At 42.0% G+C, this 20947-nt stretch overlaps 1 protein-coding gene and 1 pseudogene across 1 annotated transcript in view; both read right to left on the bottom strand.

Annotated features, from left to right (window-relative positions):
• The window catches only part of XRN1 (5'-3' exoribonuclease 1), a 228198-nt gene that overhangs the window by 87431 nt on the left and 119820 nt on the right, over positions 1-20947 (bottom strand). The gene's annotated exons all lie outside the window — the stretch shown is intronic.
• On the bottom strand, positions 2050-2770 carry LOC103301574 (ras-related protein Rab-32-like; annotated as a pseudogene).

Consider the following 20947-nt stretch of genomic DNA (forward strand, 5'->3'; position numbering starts at 1 on the left):
ACCACCCCAATAGGACTCCGGCTCCTCCCTGCAGCCAGCTCTGCCCCTGATCGGGGTGGGGCTGGCCAGCCAACCTCCCACAGACCCTCCCTGAGCCCCATTCGGGGGTGGGGCTGGCTGGCCAATTACCCACAGCCCCTCTCCCCAGGTGGTCCGGCCCTGATCGGACTCCAATCAGGGTGAGCTGGCTGGCCAACCTCCTGCCATCTCCTTCTCCCAACAGGCCTAGCCCCGATCCACCGATTGGGGCTGGGCTGGCTGGACCCCACCTGTGCATGAATTTGTGCACTGGGTCTCTAGTTTATAAAGAGAGGCCTGGTGCATGACAATTCATGAACTGGAGGGGGGGTCCCTCAGCCCTGCCTGCCCCCTCTCACAGTCCAGGAACCCTCAGGGGCAGAAGGTGACCAGGCAATAAGGGAAAGGTGACACCCCCATCACACCTCTGCTGCTGCCACTGCCGGCAGCGCAAGCTTCAGCCGGCCCTGGTTACCTGAGCCTTGGGCAGCACTGGGCAGCTGGGAAGCCGCCATCTGAGGCTTGCCTGTGCCTCGGGCCGGCCCTGGGTGGCTGGGCAGCCGCCATCCGAGGTTTGCCTGCACCTCAGACGGGCCCTGGGCAGCCGCAACCCGAGGCTTGCCTGCAACTCAGACCGGCCCTGAGCAGCTGGGCAGCTGCCATCCGAGGCTTGCCTGTACCACGGGCTGGCCCTGGGCGGCTGGGGGGCTGAGGGGACAGGGGGACTCCAGAGGCAGGTGTGCAGAGGGGTGGGTCAGGTCATGCCAAGCGCCTGAGGGGACTGGGCACCACCATCTTGTGCCTGTGAGTGCTGCCATCTTTGAGGGTGTGGCAGTCAATTAGCATATTCCCTCCTTATTGGCGTTGGGCACCACCATCTTTGTGAGGGTGTGACAGTCAATTAGCATATTCCCTCTTTATTAGGTAGGATACTCATAGTAATAATATTAACAACAGCAAAAAAGTAGAAATAACCCAAATGCCCACCAACAGATAAATGGATAAACAAAAGGTAGTATATCCATACAATGGAATATTCAGCTACAAAAAGAAATGAGTACTGCTACATACTACAATGTATATTAATTTCAAAAACATGCTAAATGAAACAAGCCAGACACCAAAGGTCACATATATGATTACATTTATATGAAACATCCAGAATAGGTAAATAGGGGAACTCATTGGGCCTTCTTTCTTTCTTTCTTTCTTTCTTTCTTTCTTTCTTTCTTCTTTCTTTCTTTCTCTCTCTCTCTCTCTCTCTCTCTCTCTCTCTCTCTCTCTCTCTTTCTTTCTTTCTGTTTTTTTTTTTTTTTCCAGTCAAAACATTTATTCTGTTCTTAATTGGGTTGAATGGTAATACAATTATTGTGATCCAGACGTACCTTTCTCATGTATTACACTTTAAATACCCAAAACTTTATATAAAACCACATGACCTTGTTTCTCACAATTCATACTATGGAACGTAGGATCTAATCTTCTGTGCTTTGAATAACTTCTCTCCTTGACCTTGATGTTATAGATATGACAAAACTAGCCCCAGTTAGAAGTTTTGAGGGGGAAAAATTGCTAAACAGAAACTTCATGCCTTACTGTGGCTAATAGTCTAAGAGCCTCCCTTAAAAGTGAAGATGGAATACAAAAATACAGACTCGTACAATTACTGTTAAGACTGCTGGGGAAGTTTTATTACTACGCCAGTGCTTACACTAAGAGCTACAACTTGCAACTCATACTAAATCCTGAGCACTGTATTTTCAAAGATGTTAAGGATGTACACATCATGCCGAACCTGATGGCAGCAGCCACAGAGAAGCCTGAGTGCCCATGCTAAGGCGCAGCCGTGCTCAGGACAGACACCCACACGCCCTTCAGCGAAGGCTCCCGGGTGCCCTCATGGCCATTTGAAAGCACAGCCCTGGGGAGATCACAGAGCAGGGCACCCATCCACAATGCTCAGAAATTGGCTCCAAATGGAGAAATCAAGTCGGGCTGCATCTGGCAAGCAGGAGAGGAGCTGTAGCCAGGTCAGCAACACTGGGATTTGCTCTCTGTTGGCAAGGCCTCCTGGTACAGTTTAATTTTGTCCACATCGTTGTCTTCATTAGGAAAGGTTTGGTGGTTCACAAGAATGTTCTCCACCAGGAACCGGGCTGGCTCCCCTATGTTAATGTTGTCCTTTGCAGAGGTTTCAAACTATACAGTGAAGCCATGTTCATTGCAGAACTGGTCCATCTGGGCAGGAATATGGCCACCTTCCTTCTTCTGGTCACTTTTATAAGCTAAGAGAACAGCAGAAATAGGGCCACCACTTGGAAGATGGATTTTACTGTTCAGATTATGTTTTCATTTTAAGAGGACCTCGAATGTGGAACCTCTGATATATCAAAGACTATAAAAGCACCAACAGCTTCTTTATAGTAGGCTTGGATCATGTAGCCAAACCGCTCCTGCCCCGCCATGTCCCACAGCTGCAGGTGCACCAGCGTCCGGCTGTCACAGTTGAGGACCTTGAGCACGAAATCCACCCCGACGGTGGCCCGGTAGTGCTGGGAGAAGAGCTGGTGGACGTAGCGCTAGATGATGCTGGTCTTGCCACGCCCAGCTTGCTGATGACCAGCACCTTGAAGGGGTGCTCACGGATCTCAGACCCAGCTCCTGCCATCAGCTCCTGGCCCTGCTCCTGCCGATGGCTGCTGCCCTGTGCCCAGCCCCTGCTTGCAGTTGAAACTTCCCCGAGGCCACCCATGATAATGCCTGATCAGTCACAGGACCTGGAACCAGCAGCCCCTCATAGCCCGTGTGGGGTGGAATCACTGGGCCTTTTCAATCTAAAGTAGGGGTCAGCAACTACAGCCCTGGGGAAAATCAAGACTGCCTCCTATTCCTGTAAATAAAATTTCACTGAAACATAGTCACTCATTTATATACTATATATGGCTGATTCCCCCCCCCCCTTTTTTTCATTAATATTGATATTTTTATCAACAAGATTTCTAAGAGCTGTAAAAACATACAGTAGCATTTGAAACTACAAAAATACATATATCCACATGAAAGTGCTTTAATTTATAGCGACTTCACAATATAGCAGCAACAATTTAAAATACAAATCAGAGGTTTTATTTTATTTTTTAAAATATATTTTATTGATTTTTTACAGAGAGGAATGGAGAGGGATAGAGAGTTAGAAACATCGATGAGAAACATCGATCAGCTGCTTCCTGCACACCTCCTACTGGGGATGTGACTGCAACCAAGGTACATGCCCCTGATCGGAATCGAACCTGGGACTCTTCAATCTGTAGGCCGAGACTCTATCCACTGAGCCAAACCGGTCAGGGCCATACTGGAAGTTTTAAGTAAACCCTCTATACTGACTAATGGTGAATTCCTTCAAGAGACACCCTTCATTCTAACCCTAAACAACACTGATATCTCGTCAACGAATACACTGGATTTAGAAAGGTCTGGTTTGAAAAGTAAAGGATTTGAAACATTTGGAAATAAAAAAGGGCAGCATAACATTTACCCTGCTTTTTTCAACTTCTTGAAAAATGTAACTAGATCTTTAGTATGGCTGCTTTTATGCTACAACAGCATAGTTGAGTAGTTGTGACAAACACTGTAAGGTTTACAAAGACTAAAATAATTACTCTCAGGCCTTTAATAGTAAAACTAGAGGCCTGATGCATGAAATTCATGCAAATAGCTCGGCCCTCGCAGGTCATCTGGAAAGTTGTCTGGAAGGTCATTCGGCTGTCAGGTCTAATTAGCATACTATGCTTTTATTATTAGAGATTTTGCTAAACCCTGATCTAAAGATTCTTCATCTGAGGGATATTTTCTTAAGTATTTTCCATTCATTTCTTTCCAAAACTCCTATTAGACAGAGATAAGACATTTTGAATATATTCTTTTCATCTTGTGGTGCCCACTGATTCAATTGTTAGGATGCTCATATTACTCTTCAGATCATATACTGAGCTCATGATAACAATCACAATTTTAATTTTTATATGTGTTTATATATAAGTATGTGAATGATATATACTGTACATATATACACTGAGTGGCCAGATTATTATGATCTCTGAACGCATAATAATCTGGCCACTTAGTGTGTGTATGTATGTATATGTATGTATGTATGTATATGTGTGCGCGCACACACACACGCCGGAAACCGAACATTGTCACTTGGTAGTTACAGGGAATCCAGGAAGGCTGGTCAACCTTTAAGCTAAAGGTCAGAGCCAACCACTCCCTATCTAATTGAGAATAATGGTAACTGAGGCAACTTCCCCACCAAATAATCATGTAAATCCTTATTGATAAGATAATCTGTCTGTTACTGGAATTACCTGCCTAAAGGACATAGGTGTATCTCAGAACCCCAATAAAAGGGATGGCAAAGGCCAGGCTGCAGCAGTCCTCCCCCTAGAGGTAGACTCCCGCCTGGCCCCCATTTACCCAAATTAATTCTTTTCCAGTTTCTTTTCATTTTGATTGCGGCCTACTCTAAAAACCGAACCTGAATGGGAACCCTGAAACACACGGGACGTGACAAGGGATCCCACATATTCACACATACATATACATATTAGAGGCCCAGTGCATGAATTCGTGCTTGGTTGGGGTTCGGCCAGCCTGGCCAGGGGGAGGGGACATGGGTGGTTGGCCGGCCTGCCTGCTGGCCAAACTCCTGGTCAAGGGGACAATTTGCATATTAGCCTTTTATTATATAGGATATACACTGAGTGGCCAGATTACTATGAGTTCAGAGATCATAATAATCTGGCCACTCAGTGTATGTATACGTATATGTGTATATATATACACTGAGTAGCCAGATATGTGTATATACGTGTATATATAAGTAGCCAGATATGTGTATATACGTGTATATATAAGTAGCCAGATATGTGTATATACGTGTATATATTATATACTAGAGGCCCGGTGCACAGATTCTTGCACCAGTGAGGTCCCTCAGCCTGGCCTGCACCCTCTCACAATCTGGAACTCCTTAAGGGATGTCAGACTGCCAGTTTCAACCCGATCCCCACAGACCAGGCCAAGGGACCCCACTGGTAAACAAATCTGTGCACTGGGCCTCTAATTGCATATAAGATGTTTGGTTGATCTCTTCCCATCCTCCCTCAACCCCCATCCCTCTGAGATTCATCAGTCTGTTCCATGTTTCCATGCCTGTGCATTGAGTGTTTGCTCCCTGATGGTCAGTGTGTGTCATAGCTACTGGTCGAATGGTTGAATGGTCGGACAGTCACTTAGGTTTTTATATATATAGACTACTAGAGGCCCAGTGTACGAATTCATGCACCGGTGGGGTCTGGCTGGCCCGGCCCAGCCCCATTTGACAGATCAGGGCAGGGGCAGTTGGAAGGAGGAGACAGTGGGAGATTGGCCAACCAGCCTGGCCCGATCGGGGCCTGATCAGGGATGGGCCGGCTGGAGGAGAGGGGCCACGGGCAATTGGCCAGCGGGCCCCACCCCTGACTGGGGTGGGGGGGCTGATTCAGGGCAGGGGCTGTGGGCTGGCAGGCCCCCCTGGAATGGGGTTGTGGGGGGTCTGATCAGGGGTTATTGGTTTGGGAAGGGGCCATGGGAGGTTGGCTGCCTTCCTGCCCTTGATGGGGTGGGAGAGGCTGATCAGGGATGGGGCTAGCCAGGGGGAAAAGCCTCAGGAGAGAGGGGTGGGAGAGGCCTATCAGGGGTGGGGCTGGCTTGGGGTAGGGATTGTGGACCGATCGGGGTGGTGGGGGCCTATGGGGGTGGGGATGGCCAGGGGGAAGGGCTGCAGGAGGTTGGCCAGCCATCCCTGGCTCCTATTGGCGTAGGTGGGCAATCAGGGGTGGGGCCAGTCAGGGGTAGGGGCTGCAGGTTGATGGGGGTGGTGGGGGCCCATAGGGGGCAGGTCTGGAAGGGGGAGGAGCTGCAGGAGGTTGGCCAGCCAGCCATGCCCCCTATTGGGGTGGGAGGGATGATCAGGGGTAGAGCCAGCCGGGGGGCGGGGGGGGAGAGTTATGGGAGGGTTGGCTGGCTGCCCCACCCTCCATGGGGTGGGAGAGGCTGATCAGGGGCGGGCCAGCAAGGGGAAGGGGCTGTGGGAGATCAGTGTTGGAGAAGCTGATGAGGGGTGGGGTCGGCGGGGGGTGGGGCTGCAGCCCCATCGGGGTGGTAGGGGCCCATCAGGGGCAGGGCTGGCCAGGGGAGGGGCTGCAGAGGGTTGGCTGACTGGCCCTGCCCCCTATTGGGGTGGGGAGGTGATCAGGGGTGGGGCTGGCCAGGGGAAAGGCTCATGGGAGGTTGGCTAGCTGTTTCAAACTTGATGGAGTGGGAGAGGCCGATCAGGGGCGGGCTGGCCAGAGGGAGGGGCTGTGGGAAATCAGGGTAAGGGAGGCCAAACAGTGGTGGGGCCAGCTGGGGGGAGGGGCCACAGGAAGTTGGCCGGCCAACCCTACCCCTGGATCAGGTCAGTTTGCTGGCCACAGTGGGAGTAACATCGACTGGTTGCTCCAGTCATACAGTGTTATGGTTGCTGGCTTTTTATGTATATAGATGTATATACTAGAGGCCCGGTACACAAAATTTATGACCTGGAGGGGTATGGGTCTCTCAGCCCAGCCTACGACCCCTTGCTTCTTACCACTTGCCTGCTCACTGCTCCTTAGCGCTACAGCGGAGGCGGGAGAGGCTCTCGCCACTACCACTGTGCTCGCCAGCCATGAGCCCAGCTTCTGGATGAGCGGCACTCCCCCTGTGGGAGCCCATTGACCACCAGGGGACAGTTGCTGCATTGAGTGTCTGACCTCTGGTGGTCAGTGTGCATCACAGTGACTGGTCGTTCCGTCATTCGGTTGATTTGCATATTAGGGTTTTATTATATAGGACATATGTATTTTTAGTTTTTTTCATACCAGCTTATTCTTAAATGGTTTTGTTTTTTATGGTAGTGTTGGTCTGAAATAAGCCATCTCATATTAGCCTGAAACGGACATTTTTCCAACAAATTTTTGAAATGCAGCATTCTGGTACTATTTTCTAAAAATTCAATGGGATTTTTTTCTACCACTTTCAACAAAAGTTATCACGTGAGTAGTCTTAATATCAATAGCTGACAAGGACATTACAAGAAAAGGAAATTATAGGCCAATCTCTTTCATGAAAGTAAATCCTAAACAAAATAAATCCAATCTTACCTAATAATAGACAAACATGTAAATTGACCATACCTCTGATACACCCACAGCCAATCAGAGTGAGTAAGCAAATTAACCCAACAAAGATGGCGGGTTAATTTGCATACGCAGGCGCGGAGCGGCCGGGAGGGGCAGGATGCCTGCAATCATGGGGAAGTGGGGGGCAGGGGAGGGACCTACAGGAGCGGTGCTCTGGACAGAAGCGAGGACTTGCTGGCTGCCGGGTGGGCCAGGAGCGGGGACGTGACGGGTCTCGGGAGGCTGGGAGTGAAGCCAAGGGAAGGAAGGCCTATTCTTGCATGAATATTGTGCAACGGGCCTCTAGTTATATATAAAAGGATAATATATCAGAGCCAAATGGGATTGATTCCAGGAATTCAGGGATAGATTAACATTTGAAATTTAATCAATGTAATTCTCTATATTAACAGAGAATGGAAGTCATATGACTATTTTCACAGATGGAGAAAAAATTTGATAAATCAACACAAATGAATGATTAAAAACACTTAACCACCTAGGAATGGAAGATTTCCTTAATCTGATAAAGAATATTGAAAAAAAAAACTCTGCAGCAATCATATTTAGTGAATAATTTAAGTGTTTTTCGTGAAAATGGAAATGACACCACAGATACACAAGAAAAATTATAAGAAAAAGGTAAACAGTTTTCAATAGAAAAAAGGGCAGAACAACTGAACAGCCATTTCAGAGCATATTCAAAAGGACAGCAACCTAAAAGGATGTTCAATTTCATTACTCATGAAACACAAATTAAACCGAAATGAGGTATTACTATGTCAGAATGGCTACAAGGGAAGATATGATAGTAATAAGTATTGATAAGAGTGGAGAGAAACAGAAATTCTTATTAACTACTGGTAGAATGTAAACTGATGCGATAACTTTGCAAAATTCATTTGGATGGTATCTACAAAGCTGATCTTAAGCATCCTATATAATAAAAGGCTAATATGCAAATTGTCTCCTTGACTGGAGTTCGACCAGGGGGCGGGGCCATCTGGCCAACCGCCCATGGCCCTTCCACACAACTGGCCTGGCCCTATTGGCCCCAATTGGGGTGGGCTGTCCAGACCCCCACCTGTGCACAAATTTGCGCACTGGGCCTCTAGTATACTATAAAGCATTAACTCCATCTATAGATACGTACTTAACAGAAATGCAAAGATACATTCATCAAAAGTCTCAAATGACAAACAACTGAATTGTCCATCCACAATAGAATGGATAAATTGTGCTGTCTTCATACAATGTAATGCTAGTATTAGTGAAAATGAACAAACTATAACTATATGTACCAATACAAATGAATCTTAAAGTCACAGAACTGAGGAAAATAAATCAAGTTCAAAAACAGTATATTCTGTGTGTATCAATCGTGTAAAATTAAAAAACAGGAAGAAATAATCTCTGGGGTTGTAATTCAAAATAGTTATTGTTGGGGGAGAGAAGTGGATGGTAATGGCTTAAAAGATTTTGGTATAAGGGTTTGGGCTTTGTGGGAAAATAAGGCAATTTTTCTTTGCTTCTGTTTCTTGACTTGTATTCTGGTTGTACATATGAAAACTTACCAAGTAATACACTTATGACCTGTATATATATTTTTCTCTGTACATATACTTAAAAAAACTTTTCTGTTTTCTATTAAATAACCACCCCCCCCTCCCTCGCGAAATAGTTATTTAGAACAGTATTTTTAAACTCCCAAATGGTTGGGAGATTTTTTTCTATTTAACTTTTGCATTACTTTATACTTTTACATTTCTTGCATTTATTTAGTAGCCTATGTGAAACGGTTTATTTATTTATTTGTTTATTATTATTATTTTTTAATATATTTCATTGATTTTTTACAGAGAGGAAGGGAGAGGGATAGAGTTAGAAACATCAATGAGAGAGAAACATCTATCAGCCGCCTCCTGCACACCCCCTATTGGGGATGTGCCCGCAACCAAGGTACATGCCCTTGACCAGAATCGAACCTGGGACCCTTGAGTCCGCAGGCCGACGCTCTATCCAGTGAGCCAAACCGGTTTTGCTATTTATTTATTTTTTTCGTGGGCTTCAGAATCTAATCTATTACTATTAAGTCAGATGATTATATTGCTTAGATTTTGTATCTGCATATTTGCTTTTTGATTACCAAATCTGTCAGAAAGGCCAGTCTTCCAAAAGTATGGTGGTCCTTACTTTGCTTCAGTTTTTCCTGAAGGCTGTAAGACACCAGTGATTGTCTATACAAATAAAAGCCTAGGTGGCCCTCATGTCACGCCTTCACATTGCCACAAGATGGCCACCCCCTTATCACAAGATGGCTGCCACAAGATGGCCAGCAGGGGAGGGCAGTTGTGGGCGATCAGGTCAGCAGGGAAGGGTAGTTGGGGGTGAACAAGCTACCAGGAGAGAGAAGTTGGGGGCAAGTGGGCTGGCAGGGGAGGGCAGTTGGGGGCGAACAGGCCTGCAGGGGAGGGCAGTTGGGGGCAACCAGGCCAGCAGGGGAGGGCAGTTGGGGGTGACCGGGCCGGCAGGGGAGGACAGTTGGGGATGACTGGGCCAGCAGGGGAGGGCAGTTGCAGGCGATCAGGCTGGCAGGCAGAAGCAGTTAGGGGCAATCAGGCAGGTGAGTGGTAAGGAGCCAGCAGTTGCGGATTGTGAGAGGGCAGTCGGACATCCCCTGAGGGATCCCAGATTGGAGAGGGTGTAGGTTGGGCTGAGGGACACCTACCCCCATGCACAAATTTTGTGCACTGGGCCTCTAGTAAGATATATAATTAATTTATGAACCATGGAGAAAGAAAATGAGTCCATCAATGAAACTACAAAATTAAAAAATACATTTTAAGTTCATGATGAAAAGTGAAAATATGCACTTCAAAATCCACCAAATAAATGAGGTCAACTATGTTATTCAGTACATAACACTTTATGTTGTTCTATCTACATTGTGAAATAAACTTTTTGTAGTTACCTTTTCCCCTATTTACTGTTTTAGCCTTTGATTCAATTTTGTTTGGTTTTTAATATTGCAACCCCTTTCTTTCTGTCTGCATTTCCCATTTTTTAATGTGTTATTTCATGAGACTGAGCAGAAACAAAGATGTATTTTTAAATGGTTGGAATATAAATATAAAACTATATTTTTTGAAAACTGTGATGGTGAGGGATTACTGTACCCAAGACCTTACTAATATTGGTGTTAAGTGTACTTCTTACAGCTGGTTTACAGTTGGATAATCATGCTGGTGATATAATCAAAGTGCTTCTGTACTTTAATTGAGGAGCTATAGCCACTTAGATTTAATGACAATTCTTATTTTGATTATGTTTCTGCCATCTTATTTTATTTATCATTTTAGGCAGCCTAAACTACGTATATTTTGTTTTGCTTCTCTATCTTCTTTTTCTTAAAAGTTTTTTTTTCAGTTGCAGTTGATATACAGTATTTTGTTTCAGTTGTACAACATAGTGTTTAAATATTTATGTAACTCCTGAAGTGATCTACCTGGTAAGTCTACACCATATGTAATTACAATATTACTGGCTATATTCTCTGTGTTTACTTTACATCTCCATGACTATTCTGTAACTACCAATTTGTACTTGTTATCCTGTCCCCCTTTACACCCATACCCCTAACACCCCTTTTATCTGGCTACCATAAAAACATTCTCTGTTTCTGCCTATTCGTATATTTTATTTGATTATACAAATGAAATCATATGACATTTATCTTTCGTTGACTTATTTCACTCAGCACAATACCCTAGGTCAGGCGTCCTCAAACTACAGCCTGCAGGCCACTTGCGGGTGTTTTTACCGTTTTGTTTTTTTACTTCAAAATAAGATCTGTGCAGTGTGCATAGGAATTTGTTCATAGTTTTTTTTAAACTATAGTCCAGCCCTCCAACGGTCTGAGGGACAGTGAACTGGCCCCCTGTTTAAAAAGTTTGAGGACCCCTGCCCTAGGTCCATCCATGTTGTTGCAGATGACAAAATTTCATTCTTCTTAATAGCTGAGGTGTAAATTGTATATATGCACCACTTCTTCTTTATTCATTTGTCTACCAATAGATACTTAGGTTGCTTCCTCATCTGGCTATTGTAGATAATGTTGTAATAAACATATGGGTGCATATGTCTTTTCAAATGAAGTGTTTTGGTTTCTTCAGATAAATACACAGAAGTGAAACTGGTGGGTCCTTCTTTTGTTATAAAGTCTATTTTGTTTGGTATAAGCATTACTATCCTAGTTTTTCATTTGTTTGCTTCCATTTTCATAAAATATTTTCCATCCCTTTACTTTCAGTCTTTGATCTTTTCAATCTGCAGTGAGTCTCTTGTAGACAGCATAAAGGACTTGTTTTCTTATCCATCCAGCTACCCTATGTCTTTTGATTTAATCCATTTGCATTTAAATAGTTTATAGATATGTAGTTATTGCCATTTTGTTAATCATATTTTTTATCTTTATGTTTTCTTCTCTTCTTTTTAAGAATTCCTTTAACATTCTTGAAATACTGGATTGGTGGTGATGAACTCTTTTAGCTTTTCTTGTCTGAAAGGCTCTTTATCTGACCTTCAATTCAAAATGATAGCTTTGCTGGGTAGAGTAATCTTGGTTGTAGGTCTTTGCTTTTCATCACTTGAATATTTCTTGCCACTCCTGTCTGGCCTGCATAGTTTCTGTTGAGAAACCAGAGGACAGTCCTGTGGGCACTCCCTTGTAGGTTTCTAACTACTTTTCTCTTACCACTTTTAAGATTCTCTCTTTGTCTATAACCTTTGACATTTTAATTATGATGTGTCTTGGTGTGGGCCTCTTTGGGTTCATGATGTTTAGGATTCTCTGTGATTCCTAGGAATGTAAGTTTATTTCCATTACTAGATTAGGGAAGTTTTCAATCATTATTTCTTCAAAGAAGTTTTCAATTCCTTACACCTTCTCTTATATTACATCATGATGCAAACGTTGGTACTAATGTTGTCCCAGAGGCCCCTTAAACTATCCTTATTTTTCTGGATTGTTTTCTTTTTGCTGTTCTGATTGGGTGTGTTCCGCTACATTATCTCACAAATTGCTGATGCAATGCTCTGCTTCATCTAACCTACTATTGATTCTTTCTAATGTAATCCTCATTTGTTATTGTCTAATTAATTTCTGACCAGTTCTTTTTTATGTTTTCCATCTCCATTTCTCTCTCTTTGTTGAAGTTCTCACTGAGGTCATTGAGCACCTTTAAAACCAGTGTTTCAAACTCTGCATCTGGGAAATTGCTTGTATCCATTTTGTTTAGTTTGTTTTCTAGAGTTTTGTTCTGTTCTGTAATTTGGAACATGTTTCTTTGTCTCCTCTTTTAGGCTGCCTTGCTGTGTTTGTTTCTATGTGTTAAGTAGAGCTGCTACCTCTCCCAGTCTTGGTAGAGTGCCCTTATGAAGTAGGTGTCCTGTGGAGCCATCTCTGATCACCTGAGCCAAGTGTTCCAGATGTATCTTTTGTGTGGGTTGCCCTCCTGTTGTAGTTAAGCCTTGATTGCTATTGGCATGTCAGTGGGAGGGATTAACCCTGAGGCCTATTGGTTTTGAGGACTGGCCACAACTACAGTATGTTAGTTCAGGGGCCTGTGCTCTACCCAAGGACACTGGTATGAGCTACAAAGTAATCTACAGATGGTTGCCACTTGTGCTGGGCTTGGAGGTGCCTGGAAGAGGCTAAGCTATGAACTTAAGCCATCTGTCATTATTGCCAGACTTGTAGCTGCTTAGCAGGAGGTATGGGGCACTCTAAGGCCAGTGCTCCTTGTTTTGAGTTTGAGAGATTTTAGGAAAGTCTGAAGCATGTGCCAAGACAGGTCATATGTATGGAAAAGCCACTGGAAGTAGCTTGGGTGGGTCTGTAGTTGGGTGGGGTTTCAGAGAATCACTAGGGCAGGGCAAACATTGTTACTCAGATTGATGGAAACCCAGATATGGAGCCTGCAGTGCAGGGAAAAGCGTTCAGCAAAGGAACAATGGCTTCTGCTAGCATTTCCGGGAGAAAGCTGCCCCTCCAGTCCTCATCATGAAGCTAGATAATTCAGTTCCTCCCCATAAGGAAAAGCTGCTGCCCCAGTTCTGAAGCTTAGAGCAAGTGAGTACGAGTAAGTCCATGCATGGGCTCTGTAAGAGGAACAGCCTGGGACTCCAGCAACCTTCTGTTTCACTCATCCACAATCCCCTTTGGTTCTTTTAGCCAGAAATTATGGGGACGTCTTTTCCTGGCAATGGGCTACTGGGCTGGGGAGCCCTGTATAGGGCTGGGACACCTTGCTCCTCTGGGGATACATCAGCACCTGAGATATCACTCCCAATTTTTAACCGCCCCATGTCGGTGTGGGACCAACCTGCTCCACACCCCTGCCCCTCACACTGGTCTTGATGAAGCTCCTTCTATATATCTTTAGTTATATGATGTCTGATCAGACAGACATAAGAGTTCTCACTAATGACAGTCTTTAGTTTAGTTGCAATTTTGATGTTGTCATGGCAGCAGGCAAGGACATTTCCTACTCTGCCATCTTGACAGGAAGATTCCTATATTCTCTTTCATTTAATTTTTTTCTTGCCAGTAACTTGCAAGTAAGAAATCTTGCTTTATATTTCTATTAATGGTTACTACTTAATTAAAATTTTAAAAACATTTCATATTTCTCCAAATTTCTAAATTATAAACTAGCTTGTAACTTTTTTATATCTAAAATGAGTTAGTACTTGAAAATTGTTTACTAGTTTCAGTGTTTACAACCAATTTTTTAATAACCCTATTTTTTTTTATGTCAGTCTCTCTCTTCTTGAGGTAGAAGGTTAAATAAAGCACTGTCCTCCAAGTTATTCTCTAGTTGCATCATCATGTTCTCCATAACACCCATAAAATATTTCCTTGCCCCCTTCTCCCAGGCTTCTCTTGTTCCTTAATTCCTAAACCGTTTGAAACCATTGTATCCTCAATATTCACCTTCTTAAATGAATGTCCCACCACTTCCCTAAGCAGCTCTCTCAAGTGGTAGCCTCTCAATGTTTGTTTTCATACTGCATACACCAGGAGTAGGAGATGGTGCTGGTGTTCTCCTAACAACCAAGGATGACATCCAAATAAATAATAGTAAATTACTCATTTGTAACTTCAATGTTTACATGTAGGATCTATCCAAGACCACAGTAATTCTTCAGCCTCCCTATCTTTAATAACCTTCTCCTCCATTCTACTTTGGTCACCTATTCCATTGGCTATGACTTGGGTCAAGACATCACCCATTTATTTTATTTATTTTTATTTTTACTATTCAAAGTATTACATATTGTATGTCCCATTACACCCTCCCTCACTGACCACTGACAATCTGCACTCACCCCCAACCCAGACCTTCACCACCCTATTATCTATGTCCATGGGTTATGCATACATGCATACAAGGTATTTGGTTGATTATCTCCCACCCACCCACCATCCCCCACCTTCCTACCGAAATTCCAGACTCTGTTCCATGCTTCCATGTCTATGGATCCACTACATTCATCAGTTTATTTTGCTGAATAGATTTCACGTATGAATGAGATCATGCGATACTTGACTTTCTCTGACTGATTTATTTCAACTAGCATGATACTCTCCTGGTCCCTCCATACTTTTTCAAAGGGTAAGAGATTCTTCTGTTTTTTACTGCTGCATTGTATTGCATGATATAAATGTACCACAGCTTTTTAATCCACTCATCTACTAATGGGCACTTGAGCTATTGTAAATTGTGCTGCTATGAACACAGGGGTGCATATATCCTTTCTGATTGGTGTTTTGGGTTTCATAGGATATATTCCTAGAAGTGGGATCACTGGGTCAAATGGCAGTTTCATATTTAATTTTTTGATGAAGCTCCATACTGTTTTCAATAATGGCTGCACCAGTCTGCATTCTCACCAGCAGTGTACTAGGGTTCCCTTTTCTCCACATCCTCCCTAGCACTTGTCATTTGTTGATTTGTTGATGGTAGCCATTCTGACAGGTGTAAGGTGATACCTCAGTCATTTTAATTTGCATCTCTCTGATGATCAGTGACTTTGAGCATTTTTTATAAGCCTCTTGGCCATTAGTATGTCTACTTTAGAAAAGTGTCTATTTAGGTCCTTTGTCCATTTTTTAATTGGATTGTTTGGCTTCCTTTTGTTAAGTTGGATATTAACCCTTTATCAAATATATTATTGCTAAATATGTTCTCCCATATAGTGGGCTCCCTTTTCGTTTTGTTGAAGGTTCCTTTTACTGTGCAGAAGCTTTTTATTTTGATGTAGTCCCATTTGTTTATTTTCACCTTAGTTTCCTTTGCCCTAGGAGATATATCCATAAACATATTGATACGAGACAAGTCTCCAGATTTTGCTGACTATGGTTTCTTCTAGGGTTTTTATGGTTTCCCGAATTACATTTAAGTCTTTTATCCATTTTGAGATTATTCTTGTGTATGGTGTAAGTTGGTGGTCTAGTTTCATTCTTTTGCATATATCTGTCCAATTTTCCTAGCACCATTTATTGAAGAGACTCTTAACTCTGTTGTATGCTCTTGCCTCCTTTGTCAAATATTAATTGAGCATAGTGGCATGGGTCGATTTCTGGAGTCTCTGTTCTGTTCCATTCATCTACATGCCTGTTCTTGAGCCAGTACCAGGCTATTTTGATTATGGTGGCTTTGTAGTATAACTTGAGATCTGGTATTGTGATTACTCCAACTCTGTTTTTCTTTCTTAAGATTGCTGCAGCTATTCAGGGTCTTCCTTGGTTCCATATACATTTTTGGAATATTTGTCCCTGCTCTGTGAAATATGCTGTTTGTATTTTAATAGGGATTGTATTGAATCTGTACATTGTGTTAGGTAGTATGGACATTTTAATGACATCAATTCTACATATCCATGAACACACAGTATCTTCTTCCACTTGTTTATATGTTCCTCTATTTCTTTTCTCAACGTCCAGTATTTTTCTGAGTACAAGTCTTTTACCTCCTAAGTTGTTTATTCCTACGTATCTTATTTTTTTTGTTGCAATGGTAAATGGGATTGTTTAATTTCTCCTTCTGAGAGTTCATTTCTGGTGTATCAATTTTTAGGTGTTGATTTTGTTTCCTGCTACATTGTGAAATTCATTTATTAAATCTAGTAGTTTTTTTGATGGAGTCTTTAGGTTTTCTATGTAAAATATCATATCATCTGTGAATAATGAGAGTTTTATTTCCTCCTTTCCAATTTGGATGCCTTTTATTTCTTCTTCTAGTCTGATTGGTGTACTAGGACTTCCAGTACTATGTTGAATAAGAGTAGAGAAAGTGGATATCCCTATCTTCTTCCTGATCTTAGGGGAAATGGTTTTAGTTTTTGCCCATTAAGTATGATGATCACTGTAGGTCTGTCATACATGGCCTTTATCTTTTGAGATACGATCCCTCTATTCCCATTTTGTCAAGAGTTTTATAAAAAATGGGTGTTGTATTTTGTTGAATGCCTTTTCTGAGTCTATTTATATGTACATGTGATTTTTGTCTTTCAATCTGTTTATGTGATGTATGACATTTATTGATTTACAAATATTGTACCAGCCTTGCATCCCTGGAAAAAAATCCCACTTGGTCATGGTGTACGATATTTTTAATATATTGGTGGATCCATTTGCTAAATTTTGTTGAGGATTTTAACATCTATGTTCATCAGGGATATTGGCCTACAATTCTCTATCTTTGTAGTATCTTTATCTGGTTTGAGAATTAGGATAATGATGGCCTCATAAAAAAAGATCTTGGAAGTGTTCCTTCCTCTTGGATGTTTTATAATAGTCTGAGGAATATAGGTGTTAGTTCTTGTTTCAATGTTTGATAAAACTCCCATGTGAAGCCATCTGGACCCAGGCTTTTATTTGTGGGGAGTTTTTTTGATTATTGCTTCTATTTCATCAGTTCTTATTGACCTATTCAGGCAATCAGAATCTTCCTTATTTAGTTTTGGGAGACTATTTTTCTAGAAAACTGTGTAGCTTGTTGTCATAGTTGTTGATAGTATTTTCTTACAATCCTTTGTATTTTTCTGGTGTCAATGGTTACTTCTCCACTTTCGTTTCTGATTTTATTTGGGTCCTCTCTTTTTTATTTCTATTTTTATTGATTCCAGAGAGGAAGGGAGAAGTAGAGATAGAAACATCAATGATAAGAGAGAATCACTGACTGGCTGCCTCCTACACACTCTCTAGTGGGGACTGAGCCCAGAACCTGGGCATGTGCCCTGACTGGGAATCGCAGCAGTGACCTCCTGGTTCATAGATATATGCTCAACAAGTGAGCCATGCCAGTTGAGTCTCTCTTTATTCCTTGATGAGTCTGGCTAATGGTTCATCAATCTTGTTTATCCTTTCAAAGAACCAGTTCTTGTTTTCAGTAATTTTTTTTTTTTTTAGTCTCTATGTTGTTTATTTGTGCTCTAATCTTTATTATTTCCTTCCTTGTACTTATTCTGGGCTCTTCTTGTTGCTCCTAATTCTTTAAGTTGTACAGTTAGATAGTTTATTACTAATTTTTCTTGAGGTAGGCCTGCAGTGCTATGAACTTCCCTCTCAGCACTGCTTTTGTTGTGTCCCAGAAATTTTGTTTTTTTCTGTGTCCATTTTCATGTTTCCAGAAAGTTTTTGATTTCTTTATTAATCTCATCAATAGCTATTTCATTGTTTAATAACATGATATTTAGCAGCCATGTGTTTAAGTGTTTTGGTTGTTTTCACTGTAGTTGATTTCTAATTTTATTCCACTGTGATCAGAGATGATGCTTGCTAGGATTTCAATCTTCTTGAACTTAGAGAGACCTGTTTTGTGTACTAATATGTGGTTTATCTTTGTGAATGATACATGTGCACGTGAGAAGAATGTATATTCTGCAGCTTTGGGGTAAAATGTTCTGTAAATCTCAATTAAATCCATCTGATCCATTGTGTCCTTTAGAGTCACCGTTTCCTTGTTAATTTTCTTTTGTCTGTAAGATTTATCCAGTGAAGTCAGCAGGGTATTAAAGTCCCCTAGCATAACTGTATTGCTGTTGATCTCTTGCCCTTAATATCCTCTAGAAATTTTTTTTTTTACATAATTAGATGCTTCTGTATTGGTTGCATATATGTTTACCAGGGGTTATATCCTCTTGTTGGGTCAATCCCTTTAGTATTAAGAACTTTACTGTCTGTTGTGATGGCCTTTATTTTGAAGTCCATTTTGTCAGATATGGGTATTGCTACCCCAGCTTTTTTTCACGTTTCCATTTGCATGGAAAATTTCTTTCCATCCCTTCACTCTCATCCTGAGTGAGTCTTTTGTTCCAAAGTCGGTCTCTTCTACAGAGCATAGAGCTGGGTCATGTTTTTTTTGTTTTTTTTTTTTTTTTTGAGCTGGGTCATGTTTTTGTATCCATTCAGCTACCCTAAGCCTTTGATTGGAGCATTTAATCCATTTACATTTAAGATTATTATTGATAGGTACTTATTTATTGCCATTTAATTCTGTATGCCTAGGTTTCTTGATTTCTTCTCCAAATTACAGCAGTCCCTTTAACATTTCTTGTAATGCTAAATTGGTGGTAATGAACTCCAAGCCTTTTTTTTTTTTTTTGGTCTGGGAAGCACTTTATTTCACCATCTATTTTGAAAGATAGCCTTGCTGGATATAGTAATCATGGTTTCAGGTCCTTGCTTTCCATTACCTTGAGTACTTCATGCCATTTCTTTCTAGCCTGTAGAGTTTCTGATGAGAAATCAGGTGACAGCCTTATGGGAGCTCCTTTGAAGTTAACAACATGCTTTTCTCTTGCTATCTTTAAGATTCTCTCTTTGCCTTTAATTTTTGGGATTTTAATTATGATGTGCCTGGACGTAGGCCTGTTTGGGTTCTTTTTGCTTGGGACTCTCTGTGCCTCCTGAACTTGTGTGACTTTTTCCTTCACTAGCTTAAGAAAGCTTTCTGCCATTATTTCTTCAAACACCTTCTCTATCCCATTCTCCCTTTCTGCTCTTCTGGCACCTAGTATGCAAACATTGTTATGTTTCACATTATCCCAGAGCTCTCTGAAGCTGTCCTCTTGTTTTTTAATTTTTTTTTTTTTTTTTTAATTTTTGGTTCTGTGATTGAGTGTTTTCCTACCCAGTCTTCTAATTCACTGATCGGATTCTAAGCTTCCCCTAATCTGTTGTGTATTCCTTATAATGTGTTCTTTCTTAGTGCTATGTCATTCTTCATTTCCATAGTTACTATATCATTTTCATGGTTACTATATCTTTTCTCATGGAATTGAGCATCTTTACCATCATTAATCTGAACTCTATATCAGAAAAATTTCTTATCTACATTTATCTCTTCTGGTTATTCTCTTGTTCTTTTATTTGGGCATTGTATTTTTGACTCCTCATTTTGGCTGCCTGTTTGGTTTTGTGACTATGTATTAGGTAGATCTGTTATGCTTATCAATCTCTAGTGCAGGACAGTGTCAAATGCTGTTTCTGACTTATTAGATGAGGCAAAGACTCAAGGCATCCAGAGACTGCCTCTGCCTGCAGACTAATTGGATTTATTATTGAGTAGTGCTCATGCAACCATCTACAGGTGTGGTGTGAGTTTTGCCAACAGCATGGGGTAACTGCTTCTCCTGGAAGCTAATTGTTATTCTCAGTCTCTTAATGAGCCAAAGAAACGCCACATTATGGGGCCAGGTGTTTTCCAACGGGGGGGGGGGGGGGGGGGAGGGGGAACTATCTTCCCCCCAAGCAAAACCACATGAATAGCAAATACCTGCATAAGAAAGATGACCTCCGCAGCATAAGGGTATGAATCAGCACAGGAGACTGGAGTGTCTGCCTTCTGAGCTCCAACACCAGAGCCCCTAACCCTGGCTTCTGTTCATACAGTTCCAGTTCCCTCAGCCCTAGCACAAAGTGAGTGGCTGCGCACACAGAATTTTGTGCATTGGCCCTTTAAGAGAGTTCCTGCATTTCCAGCCATCTTTACCTGGCATACAGCAACCCTGATGTTATGTGGGCACCTTTTTCAGTTATGGTATTCTCTGCTGGGGACACAACTTGGATATTAGACCCCAGAATTCTCAGTGGCCACCGCCCACAGCTGTGATACCTCTCTGGAACTTCAGCTGCTGTCAGAGCCCGGTCAGCCCTTTCAGGTCCATGCACTACCTACAGTCTCCACTTTCCATCCCTAGTTATCAGGGTTCTCTCCAGCCAGTCTTTGGGTAACCCTTTGCACTCGCTTGCTTTTTTCTCGATTCCTTTATTCTACTCAGGATTTAATTTTTTAAATACCCCAGATTTTACAAAGCGTGGCAGTAGAATAAAAAACTGGAGTTTCTTTTCATACAAACTTATTTATTTGGATTTTTTAATATTTCAAATTATTGATACATTCAAAGAGTAATTTTAATCTCTATAATTTTTCATGTTGTGATATTTTTTGAAACCTTCACCCACATGAAGACCTGGTTTACATTCACATGTTTAGCAAGTATAAATCGTCTCTCTTCTTCCTCCTTTGATTTTTCTGTTAGAACAAACAACACAATCTTGGTGTTTTTTGTTAGGGTGAGGTGTGATTATATGGAGCTTTCCATCTAAACGTTGCTCT

The sequence above is a fragment of the Eptesicus fuscus genome, chromosome 9, assembly GCF_027574615.1.
Source record: "Eptesicus fuscus isolate TK198812 chromosome 9, DD_ASM_mEF_20220401, whole genome shotgun sequence".
Lineage (NCBI taxonomy): Eukaryota > Metazoa > Chordata > Mammalia > Chiroptera > Vespertilionidae > Eptesicus > Eptesicus fuscus.